Below are 10,096 nucleotides of genomic sequence, written 5' to 3' on the forward strand. Positions count from 1 at the left end.
ACAGGAATCAAACCACATGGGAAATACTTCCCAGAATCAATAACTGGGATCACATTTTATTAAAAAGTTTCTGCATGTCAAAATAAATCTACAGCATAGTGAAAAGAAAACCCAGAAACTGGGAAAAAAGTCTTAGTGAACTCTCCCTCAGACAAAGGACTTCTGTCTAAAACATATAAAGAATTAAAAAAAAAAATCAGACCCTTGAAACTCAAAGACCCAATCCAAAAATGGGCATCTGAGATGAATATACTGTTTTCAGATGAAGAACTACAAATGGCAAATAAATATATGAAAAAATGTTCATCATCATTTGTCATTAGAGAAATGCAACTTAAAACCACACTGAGATTCCATCTCACTCCAGAAAGAATGGCCAGGATCAAGAAAACTATCAATAACAAATACTGGAGAGACTGTGGGGAGAAAGGAACTTTCCTGCACTGGTGGTGAGAGTGTAGACTGGTGCAAGCACTGTGGAGATCAGTCTGGTGATTCCTCAAAAGCCTGGGATTGGAAGTCTCATTTGACTCAGTTATTCCACTTCTAGGCATATTCCCAGAAAAACTGAAAACATCATGCCACAGTGATGTATGTGCACCCATGTTTATAGCAGCACAATTTGTAATAGCCAGATCTTGGAAACAACCTAAGTGTCCATCAACTGAGGAATGGATAAAAAAGTTGTGGTATTTTTATACAATGGAGTACTACTCAGCTATAAAGTATTATCACATTTAGATATTTATAAATAAATGGACGCAACTTGAGACCATACTCATAAGCTAAATAAATCAAACTCACATGTATAAGTACCGTATAGTCTGCCTAGTGTAAGAAATGGTAAGAGTACATAAGATTTTATGGTAATCATGATTCCCATTACATTGCTTTGAAGCCTTATTATGTTTGCATTCATTATCCTGGTTTGTTTGATTTTATTATCTGTGACAGCATGTGAGTATTCATACTTTTTTTTATCGATACCAGGGATCGAACTCATGACCGCCTGCTTGCAAGGCAGGTGCTTATGCCACTGAGCTAAATCCCCAGCCCCTATCTGTGACAGTATGAACAACTATTTTCAAGAAAATAAGACATTATAATAGCCAGTGCTGATTAAATATCATCTTACTCTGAAGTCCTACCATGATTTTGTTCCTCTGTTTCCATTGGTTCTATCATATTGTATCTTATTGGATTTTATTATGTATGATAGTATAAACATTTTCTATGAAAAATGAGATAACATGGTAGCCATTGTTCGTTCTATGTTATTTGGTTCTGAATGCCCTGTAATACTTTCATTCTCTTGAATGGTTTTATACTATTTTGTTATGTTTGATACTATTGTATATAAAGCTATGGTCAACTATTTCAAAGAAAGAGACATTATCGTAGTTACTGTTAATTATGGGTTGTCTTGTGGTGAAATACTGTGTTGCTTACATTGTTCTGATCTGTTCTGTTATGTACTGTTTTGTCTTAATCTCTTTAAAATAAAAAATAAAAAAAACCTGTTCATTTAGCTAAGATCAAGCTTTCACAAAACAAAGAGCTAATTATTTACCGATGGATATTTAGTTCTAAAAAGCACTTGTTTAATAACAAGTTGGAATAAATTACCATAACTTGTTTTCATTACAAATCACATACAGGAGCAGATAAGTACAAGTGTACTTGCTACAAGTAATTGTAAGATTAAGTATTAAGAGTTAAGTTTCTATGCTATTGCCAGTTGTGGAAATTACAATAGTTGTGTTGTTGATTGAGCTTGACCATTTGGCTACATGCCAAACAAGCTTTTGTGGCAACTAAATGTAGCCATTACCATGGAATGAAATGATCATTTTACTAATTATCTTTTAATTAGTTGTTACACTAGATATACTAATAGTTGATTAGAACTCAACATTTAACATGTAAATTTGTGTGACAACTCAAAAATAAAAACATTGGCAGTACCATTATTATGAAGACTTACTGTGTAATTTGAATAATTTATACTTGTATGAATGAATTCAACAATTGGGTAAAAGTTAAAAAGATGTCTTCATTTTCTACTTTCTTACTTCCCTTATGTCCAAATCAGGATATCACCTATAAGTTATTGACCACAGCATGTCTTCCCAGTTAAAAGAAGTAATATAAAATACTGACCTTAATTTGACCTTGAATATAGTAAATTTATCTAACTTGAATTTCCAATGAGTTAGTTCTATTTTCCTTCTAAAAATGCATCTAACTAAAAATCTTCTGGACAGCAAAAGAAACAATCAACAAAGTGAAAAGGCAGCTATAGACTGGGAAATAATATTTCTAAACCATATACTGGACAAAGGGTTAATATCTAAGATTTTTAAAGAACTCAAACAGTAAAAATCATAAAACTCATTTATAAATGAGTAACTGACTTGAACAGGCAGTTTTCTGAAACATTTAAAATATCCAGTAAGTGGTGAGGCTGTGGAGAAAAAGGAACCATTCTCCATTGCTGGTGGGAGTGTAAATTGGTGCAGCCACTGTGAAGATAAGTATGAGGATTCTTCAAAAACTAAAACTAGAAGTCCCATGTGAGCCAGCTGTTCCCCTTCCAGGTATCTTCCTGAAACAGCTAAAAGCATTAATACCAAATTATGTATGCAAGATATGTTTATAGCAGCACACATTGTTAAATCTTGAAAACAGCCCATTTCTGCCTCAAAAGATGAATGGATAAAGAAAATGTGGTATCCATATACAATGAAATACTACACTACCATAAAGAAGGATGAATTTGAATTATTTTAGGAAAGTGGATGCACCTCAAGACCATAATCTTAAGTGAAATAAATCAGATATATGTTTAAAAATGGTATTGTTTATCTTGTATGAGAAACCCAAAAGATAAATGATGATCATAAGGAGATTAAATATTGGAAAATAGGAAGAACATGTTCAAATGGGAAGGAGAACAAAGTTGGGAAAAGCAAAGGAATAGAAGAAAACGGGAGGAAAATGTGGCAACAAAGCTTAGATAAATGAGAGGAGAAGAAGGGCTACAGGGAGGGGAGGGGAATTCAGAAAAAAATAATTAAGATGTGTTATATATTGTTACAAATTCTCTATGATAAATGTGATCAATATGTATGAAACATGTAATAATAAAAAACATAAAGTTAAAAATAGCAAGTACATAAAGAAGTGCTCAACATCACTAATCATTAAGAAAATGCAAATCAAAACCATCATATTACTTTCTACTTGTTAAGACAGCTTTTGTGAAAAACACAAGCAATAATACTTGGTGCTGATGAGAATGAAGAAACCTTTTTACACTGATGGGAGTGTAAAGTGGGGCAGTCATTGTGGAAAACAGAATGGGTCCTAAAGAAATTAAATACAACTACCATATGGCCCTACAATCTTTCTTCTATGTATATGCAATGAAATCACTACCTTTTAAAAATATCTGTACACTCATGTTCACAGAAGCACTATTTGCAACAGCCAAGATACAGAAATAAATTGGGTATAGCACACTGGCTGAAGGAATAAAGAAACAATAAATATAGTATATATATTTGTTTCCATGGGATATTATTCAGCTTTAACAAAGGAGGAGATTCTGATACCTACTACAACATATGTAGACCTAGAGATCATAAGTGAAATAAGCCAGACACAGAAACAAAATATGCTATTATCTCACTCATATGTGGACTCAAAATAACAATGAGATGAGGCAGGGGTATTAACTGTAGAAATAAAAAATAAAATAGGGGTCAGGTTGCAAATTAGAGTGGGGGTGAGAGATGTAGCTCCAAGGATTCAAATTGGAAGATGAAGACTACAGTTAATAGTACAATTTGTATTAAGGATTTTTGTTCAGTAAGTAGATTATAGCTGCTTTTGTCATGAAGGAAAGTAGCTAACTGTGAAATGATGGATATGTACATTTTTCCACTATGATGACAATTTTACTCTATGTAGTATCTCTTAAAATATCATGTTATATACCATAAAGTTATTTTAAAAATAATTAAAATTTTTAAAAAATCAAATTGATGCGTACTAGCAAAATGCTATAAATAACATTCTAACAAGAGCTGTAAAGAAATAGCCAGGAATTCTAAAGAAATACCTCTCTCATACAAGATATCTCTTACTTTGAGAGATAAATGGCATTAGAATAATTTCCAAACTTTTGATTAGATTGTCAAGTGTTTATATTAATAGCAAAAATACTCCCTTTCATGAATCCTGTGCCTGTTTTTGACATTTGTACTTCTGTGTGGTATTTTACGTGATTAGCATTTACTGCATTGGAAGAAGAAATGAGAAGTACTGTTAAAACTTTTAAGTATTTTAAAAAGATGTCTCAGTTTATGGCTGTTTACTCTTATTATTTAGTTATATATTTCCACACCAAATGTTTTCTTTTATGATCCCTTAAACTTAAAAAATTTACATGTACCTTGAGGTGAATTAGACCATTTGTGTTTTGCATTGCATTTGAGTAATGCTATGAATTGAATGTTCATTCTCAGGGTTCTAAAATTAAGTTAATCCATATGTAATTAGGAACTTTCTTAATGGGACCCTCTTGGTTAGTAAAAGATGGGCAGGTTGTTCTGCAAAACTATGTAGCAAACCATGAGTAGCAATTAAATGAGAAAAGACTAAATTTCTCTTTAAAATGGGTTGTTGCCATAACTTACTGTGGCAATATGATTTTCTATTTTTAATTGCTTAGAATGCATATTGTAAAGAAGAATTTTCTTTTTCTGAGAGTTAAGTAGTTCCCAAATTTGTTACAATTTATGTTTTTTTACACATTAGTAAATAGTTTGCTTTTTTGGTCCTTTTTATTTGTGATAGATTAAAGCAACCAAAGGTTTATGAAGATACTCTCATACCTCTTAAGAAGACAAGATGACTGTTTTGCAGAAACTAAATATTTCTCTTTATAAAAATGTATGACCTTAATTTATTATGCTTTCTTTATAACAGTGCATTTTATTCCCAGAAAAATTTTACTTAACACTGACACTTAATGATGTTCCTTTTTAAATTCAAATAATTAGATCCTTGCCCTGTTTTCCATGTCAATATCAGGATTCAGGGAGAGTTTGAAGCTAATAAATACACAGTTCTTCATCTCCCCCTCCGTAGCCATCACAGGCTTCATGTTTTCTATAGTCCCTTGCTTATGTTTTCCTTTGCAGTAGTTATTTCAGGAGAATTGGAGTACAGTGCCTTTAGCAAATGACAAGTCACAATGTACTGCCTGTGATAACTGTTGCTGTTTAGTTGTTTAAAATCACCGTTATCACTTAAAAGACATTTTATTTTGTGTTTAAGTTAGCATGAAAATGTAGACACTATTTCTTCAACTAAATGTGAAGGATGAATTATTTTAGACAATCCATTTCACAATAGAAAATAAGTAAACATCAAAAGTGGAATATTTACTACTTAATCCTTTTATGTCTGTTAAGAAAGTACTGAAGCATAAAAATTTGGTGGTGATATTTTGATTGAGTTGCACTGAGGGTTACATCTAATATCTATTAATATGAGAATTATCTAATGCCTTTTTACTATCTTTTCATGTGCTGTTTCAGAAGATGAAAATTTTTGTCCATCTCTGGAGTAGAACATGGAAAGGAAAAAATGGCAGCAGTGTATCTTAGCTCTCCAATGTTCTTAGGATTTTTTTTTTAAACTAATCAGAATTTTCCAAAGTGCCATCAAGGTAAAAAAAAAATACAGAGAGAGAAAGTAAAAATGATAAATATTTTTCTACCTCCCCCCATGCTCTTGTTTTTGCTACTTTGCACGCCTGATTGCAGCACCACCTGATCAGAATGAACAATTAACTGTCTAATTATTCCAGTCACACCAGCCCACAATGAAATCTTTATTCCATGTTTACAGCAATCTTTGGCAGAGGCTGTCTTGCTGTTTCTAAACTAAGAAGGACTGCCCTTTGGCTCTTCTCAGCATCAGCTGCCTTGGTTTCAGCCTGGGATGCCAATAATCAGACTTTCTTTTCTTCCAAAGTGGACATTTTTTTTTTAGGGTGAAAAGACCTATTCTAATCAACCCCCCATATATTCTGACTGATTTATGTTCTAGCCACTGTAGCTCTTCCTTCCGTATCTCTTTACACTTTTTCCTCTTTCCATAGACTGCCACCAGGCAAAACCCCATTTAAGTCCAAAATAGTAAAAAATGCTTAAGCAAACAGTGCTCATCACTATGAGGGAAAGACAAATGCAACTATTGGTTTATGGGTAAAGTCAAGAAAATCCCTCTTGCTCTTCTAAACTGCTAATTTTCTAGCTCAAAAGGCATTCAGTAACTTCTTCACCAAGGGAAAACATATCCACTTTTCAGTGGGTCTGTTGATGACTTCCAACTATTTACTTAAACTTGCCAACAGCTGCAGTCTTTGAGATGCTTCAGAACTTGAAGAAATATATCAGGGTCTAAGAAGATGTGGCTGAGTCTTTCTGAGGTGGGGAGCTACTGCATTATAATATTCAGAAAGGGAGAGGAGTAACTCCCAGACAAAGGTCAGGAGAAGACAGTACCTTCCCCTATTGTAGGTGTGAAAAGCACCTTAGTAGCCATCTTGGGACAACCTGATGTGTCTTCTTCCTGAATCTGAGAGTAGAGAACAGCCTATGTGAAGTCCCTTATCATAAGCTGCACAATTGATTTTTTAGAAAAACTTCACTGCTTTCCAAAGGTGATGGTACCTTACTTTCCATCCAGTTTCCAAGCTCTATGTGACAATTCCCCTAACAACCCTTCCATCTTTCTTCTCAGCTCCCAGCACTTACTACAGTTACATTGCCTGTCCAGTGAGAACTGGGTCATAAAATTTTACCCAGGAGAAAGGTAGAAAGGGGTGTTTCAGTAGTATAAACACTGATTAAATTCCTAGGCAACTCTCCCCAAATGAAAGATAATTTTGCTACGAGTGTGCACTAGGATGTCAAGAATGCTAAGTCATTTTTATGTTTGTACTTTCCTTTTCCATTTTAATTTTACACTGCCACATTGCAAACATGCTAAAATGCAAAATATTAAAATTGCGTATTTTATAGTTTGATGTTCCCAGGATGCTCAAAGTATTTGGGGGTAGCACGGGGTGAGGAGGTAGATACAAAATTAGATCATCTCGTACCAAAAGGCCTATTAGAAGACATGGATGGCTACTTGTGTTTTGGCAAATAGGAAAAATGAGAGGCCCTGAGAAGAAAGGTCACACCAAAGTCAGTGGTGACAGCCTAAGCAGACTAACAGCTTGTCTCCAACTTATAATACTCCCCTTTTCTCTTTGTCTCTCTTTTTCTCTGGCAGGAAGGGATGTGGCCAGTATGGAGGCTGGACCTCATCTCTTGCACTCAGTGTAACTCTGCCAGACTGTTCCCCCACACTCCTGTACTAATGTCTGGGTCACCAGTTGGCCAAGCCTGTGCCTTACAGGACACCTGACCCGTCAAGCTAAAAAAAGACAATTGCAGGTGACCATGTGGCTTCCATCAGTGTTGGCATCAAAGCCTGGCCCTGCCAGGGAGCATGCCCTATGCATTTACAAGGGCCACACTAGCTAAGGAAAAGACTTTCCCAGATTCTGTGAATTATGAGAAGGAAAGCTGGGTCAAGTGTGGGGTTCAGTATGGTTATGCCACCATAATTCTCTAACCAGAGCAGGCTAGAAAGGTGAAACGATATAAATTGACCTATAAGCAGGGGTGTAAACATGAAATAGTTGCAGATTTGTTGTTTTCCTTATTCTTACGTAAAACCAATTCCTTAGCTCTGTGCTTGACGACACCACAGCTATGAAGGGGTTAATTTCCTTTGGTGGAAACACATCAGACACTGGAGGATATCATGTGTAAGAGAGGAGACAGAGACTGAGTTTCCAGGCCATTATAACGCTCAAATACAGTACCAGAATCCTTCCTGCCATTTGTGCCAATAACAAGAGCAAAATTAATAATAATAATGGCGGTAATACTGTAAACTCCGAATCTGCCTAGCGACCGACCCCTAATTTTCTGGTGCCAGCCTCTTTTACTCTTTCATCTGGGTTCAGCAGGTGGAGAGGAGAAAGAGCAGAGGACCCTGCAACTGCCTCCAGCTGGCCTCCAGGATCTAGGCGCGTCCTTAAAGTGGATGGCGGGATACAAGTTCTTCAGTCTAAATCAAGCCCACAGTCTTTCTACTGCTAAGATCAAATTGAGACTCCTGCTGTAGGGTTTTCTTTGCAAATCTGAAACTTTAAGCCGATCTGACCTTTCTCTTCATCCCCCACCCCCAGCTCTACACAAACAGAATCACCAACAAGCAAAGCCTAAACAATCCCGCGCGCAATTCAGAGCTTTTCCTGGGAGTGTTAGCCCGGAGACAAGAAATCCGGGGAGTTGATAACGTCCGGCAGGTGGCGGGACTCAAGTCACCATCGCTTTCTCCTCCCACAGCCCGAGCTCCAGCGAGCGCGCTACACGGGGGTGTAGACCCGGAATCAGCTCTGAAAGTGCCTGCGTCTTCAGAGCTCAGTCTCGGGCCAGCTTGCTGAGCGCATTAGTAAGACCCGGACTCAGCACTCTCTCCCCTCAGCAGTCGGAGGGAGGCGCCGCCGCCCGCGTGGCAGGCTAGGGCAAAACCTGGACCAAGCACCCCGCAAGCCGCGCTCTGGATCCCCCTTCAATAAGCTCAGGCGTGCACTACCCCGGCTCCCGTCTTGTTGCGCCTCAGCTTTCCTGCTCTGAGCAGCTCCTTCAGCTCAGGCAACCCTTTCAAGCCTTCTTCGCCACAAAGTCCGAGGAAGTCGAACTCAGGTTGGCCCGCAGGGTCGCCCGGAGAGCGGGGAGTTAGGAAGAAGCGCAGTGCCGAGCTGGACTGCGCGCAGCTGCTGGAGCCGCTGCTCCCAGCTTCCGCACGCTCCGAGCACCTCGAGCTCGGGCACAGACGCGCAGCCCGATCTGAGCCCTCTCTTTTACCTGGCAGTATCCCGGCGACTCTCCCGAGACGTTCACACTCCTCTGGGGCGAGCATCCAGCTCACATTACCGCCTCCCCAACCCGGCGGCCGGTGTCCCGCTGGGTCGCTGGGTCCCCGCTCCAGGCGCCGCCCCGCCCCCCACCCCCTTCCCCCTCTGTCAAAAGTATCACAGCTTTTCTGCCTTCGGATGTTTCGTAAAGTCTCCACGCGGTCTCCACGAGTTGAGGGGGTGGGGGGCAATGCCAGGCGCACCAAAATCGCCAATGCTCTGCTCCACTCTTTCGCGGTCCCCAGAGCTCTTCCGGGCGGTGTGAAAATCCTGTACGTGGTCACCGTTCCCGGAGCGCGGCACGCCGTCCACTTCCCCTCCCTCGCGCTTTCCCTAACCGGAGTGGCTGCCGACTGCCTGTGCCGCGGGTCTTCATTCTTCTGCTCATGAATATTCTGACAGAGGCTAGGGCTGTTGGAGTAAATTGAATTAGCCAATTGGTGCCAGGAATATGTGCTCCTTCCTTTTGAGGAGCTGTCTGGAACCTCACCAGATGAAAGCAATTAATGTCCAGTTGGCACCCTGTGGTTTAGACCAGGAGGAGCAAAATGGGTTAAGTATTTAAACGCAGTTTAAATACCACATTTAAATATTAAACTACGCCATTGGCTGAGAGAGTAGGAAGTGCTAACACAGAAGGAATGAAGGAAGGTAGGTAGGCAAGAGGGGCTTGAACGCCTAAACTTTCTCCTCAAGTTTAAATGGCTTCTTTTGCATAGACTTTTGGAGTCTGGAAAAACAACGGATAAAAAAAACGGAAAAGGCAGATGATGAGTACGAATACAGGTTTAATCTTGACCTTGAAGATGCAGGGGACTGAATTTCTAGGAGGGTTGGGAAGAGATGGCAGAGGGAAGAAAACCTCACTGATTTTTAAAGAATTTTTATGAATGATCAGACTTTTTCTTTGATTTCCCAAATCGTAGAATTTTAAGTCTTTAGGTTAAATAGGGGTGGCAAAGATACAATAAGGGTCAGAAGTTTCAGAAGAGAAAGCCGAGACTTCCTTACTTCCAGATGATGAAATTATCCAGATCACACAAT

The 10,096-nt window shown here is 38.6% G+C and overlaps 1 protein-coding gene across 5 annotated transcripts in view; it reads right to left on the reverse strand.

The window, feature by feature from the left end:
* Positions 1 to 9,576, reverse strand: part of Cdh20 (cadherin 20) — a 211,317-nt gene extending 201,741 nt beyond the window's left edge. For 3 of the 5 annotated variants that reach the window (XM_063231532.1, XM_063231533.1, XM_003474126.5), the window contains exon 1: positions 9,003 to 9,575. The gene's annotated coding sequence lies outside the window, so the exon portion shown is untranslated. Of the gene's footprint in view, positions 1 to 9,002 lie in introns of all 5 variants that reach the window. The other 2 variants (XM_063231535.1, XM_063231537.1) reach the window with 1 other exon arrangement.
* Between the last annotated feature and the right edge of the window lie 520 nt (positions 9,577 to 10,096).

The sequence above is a fragment of the Cavia porcellus genome, unplaced genomic scaffold (assembly GCF_034190915.1).
Source record: "Cavia porcellus strain 051 isolate PalLab524CR breed Dunkin Hartley unplaced genomic scaffold, mCavPor4.1 scaffold_20, whole genome shotgun sequence".
Lineage (NCBI taxonomy): Eukaryota > Metazoa > Chordata > Mammalia > Rodentia > Caviidae > Cavia > Cavia porcellus.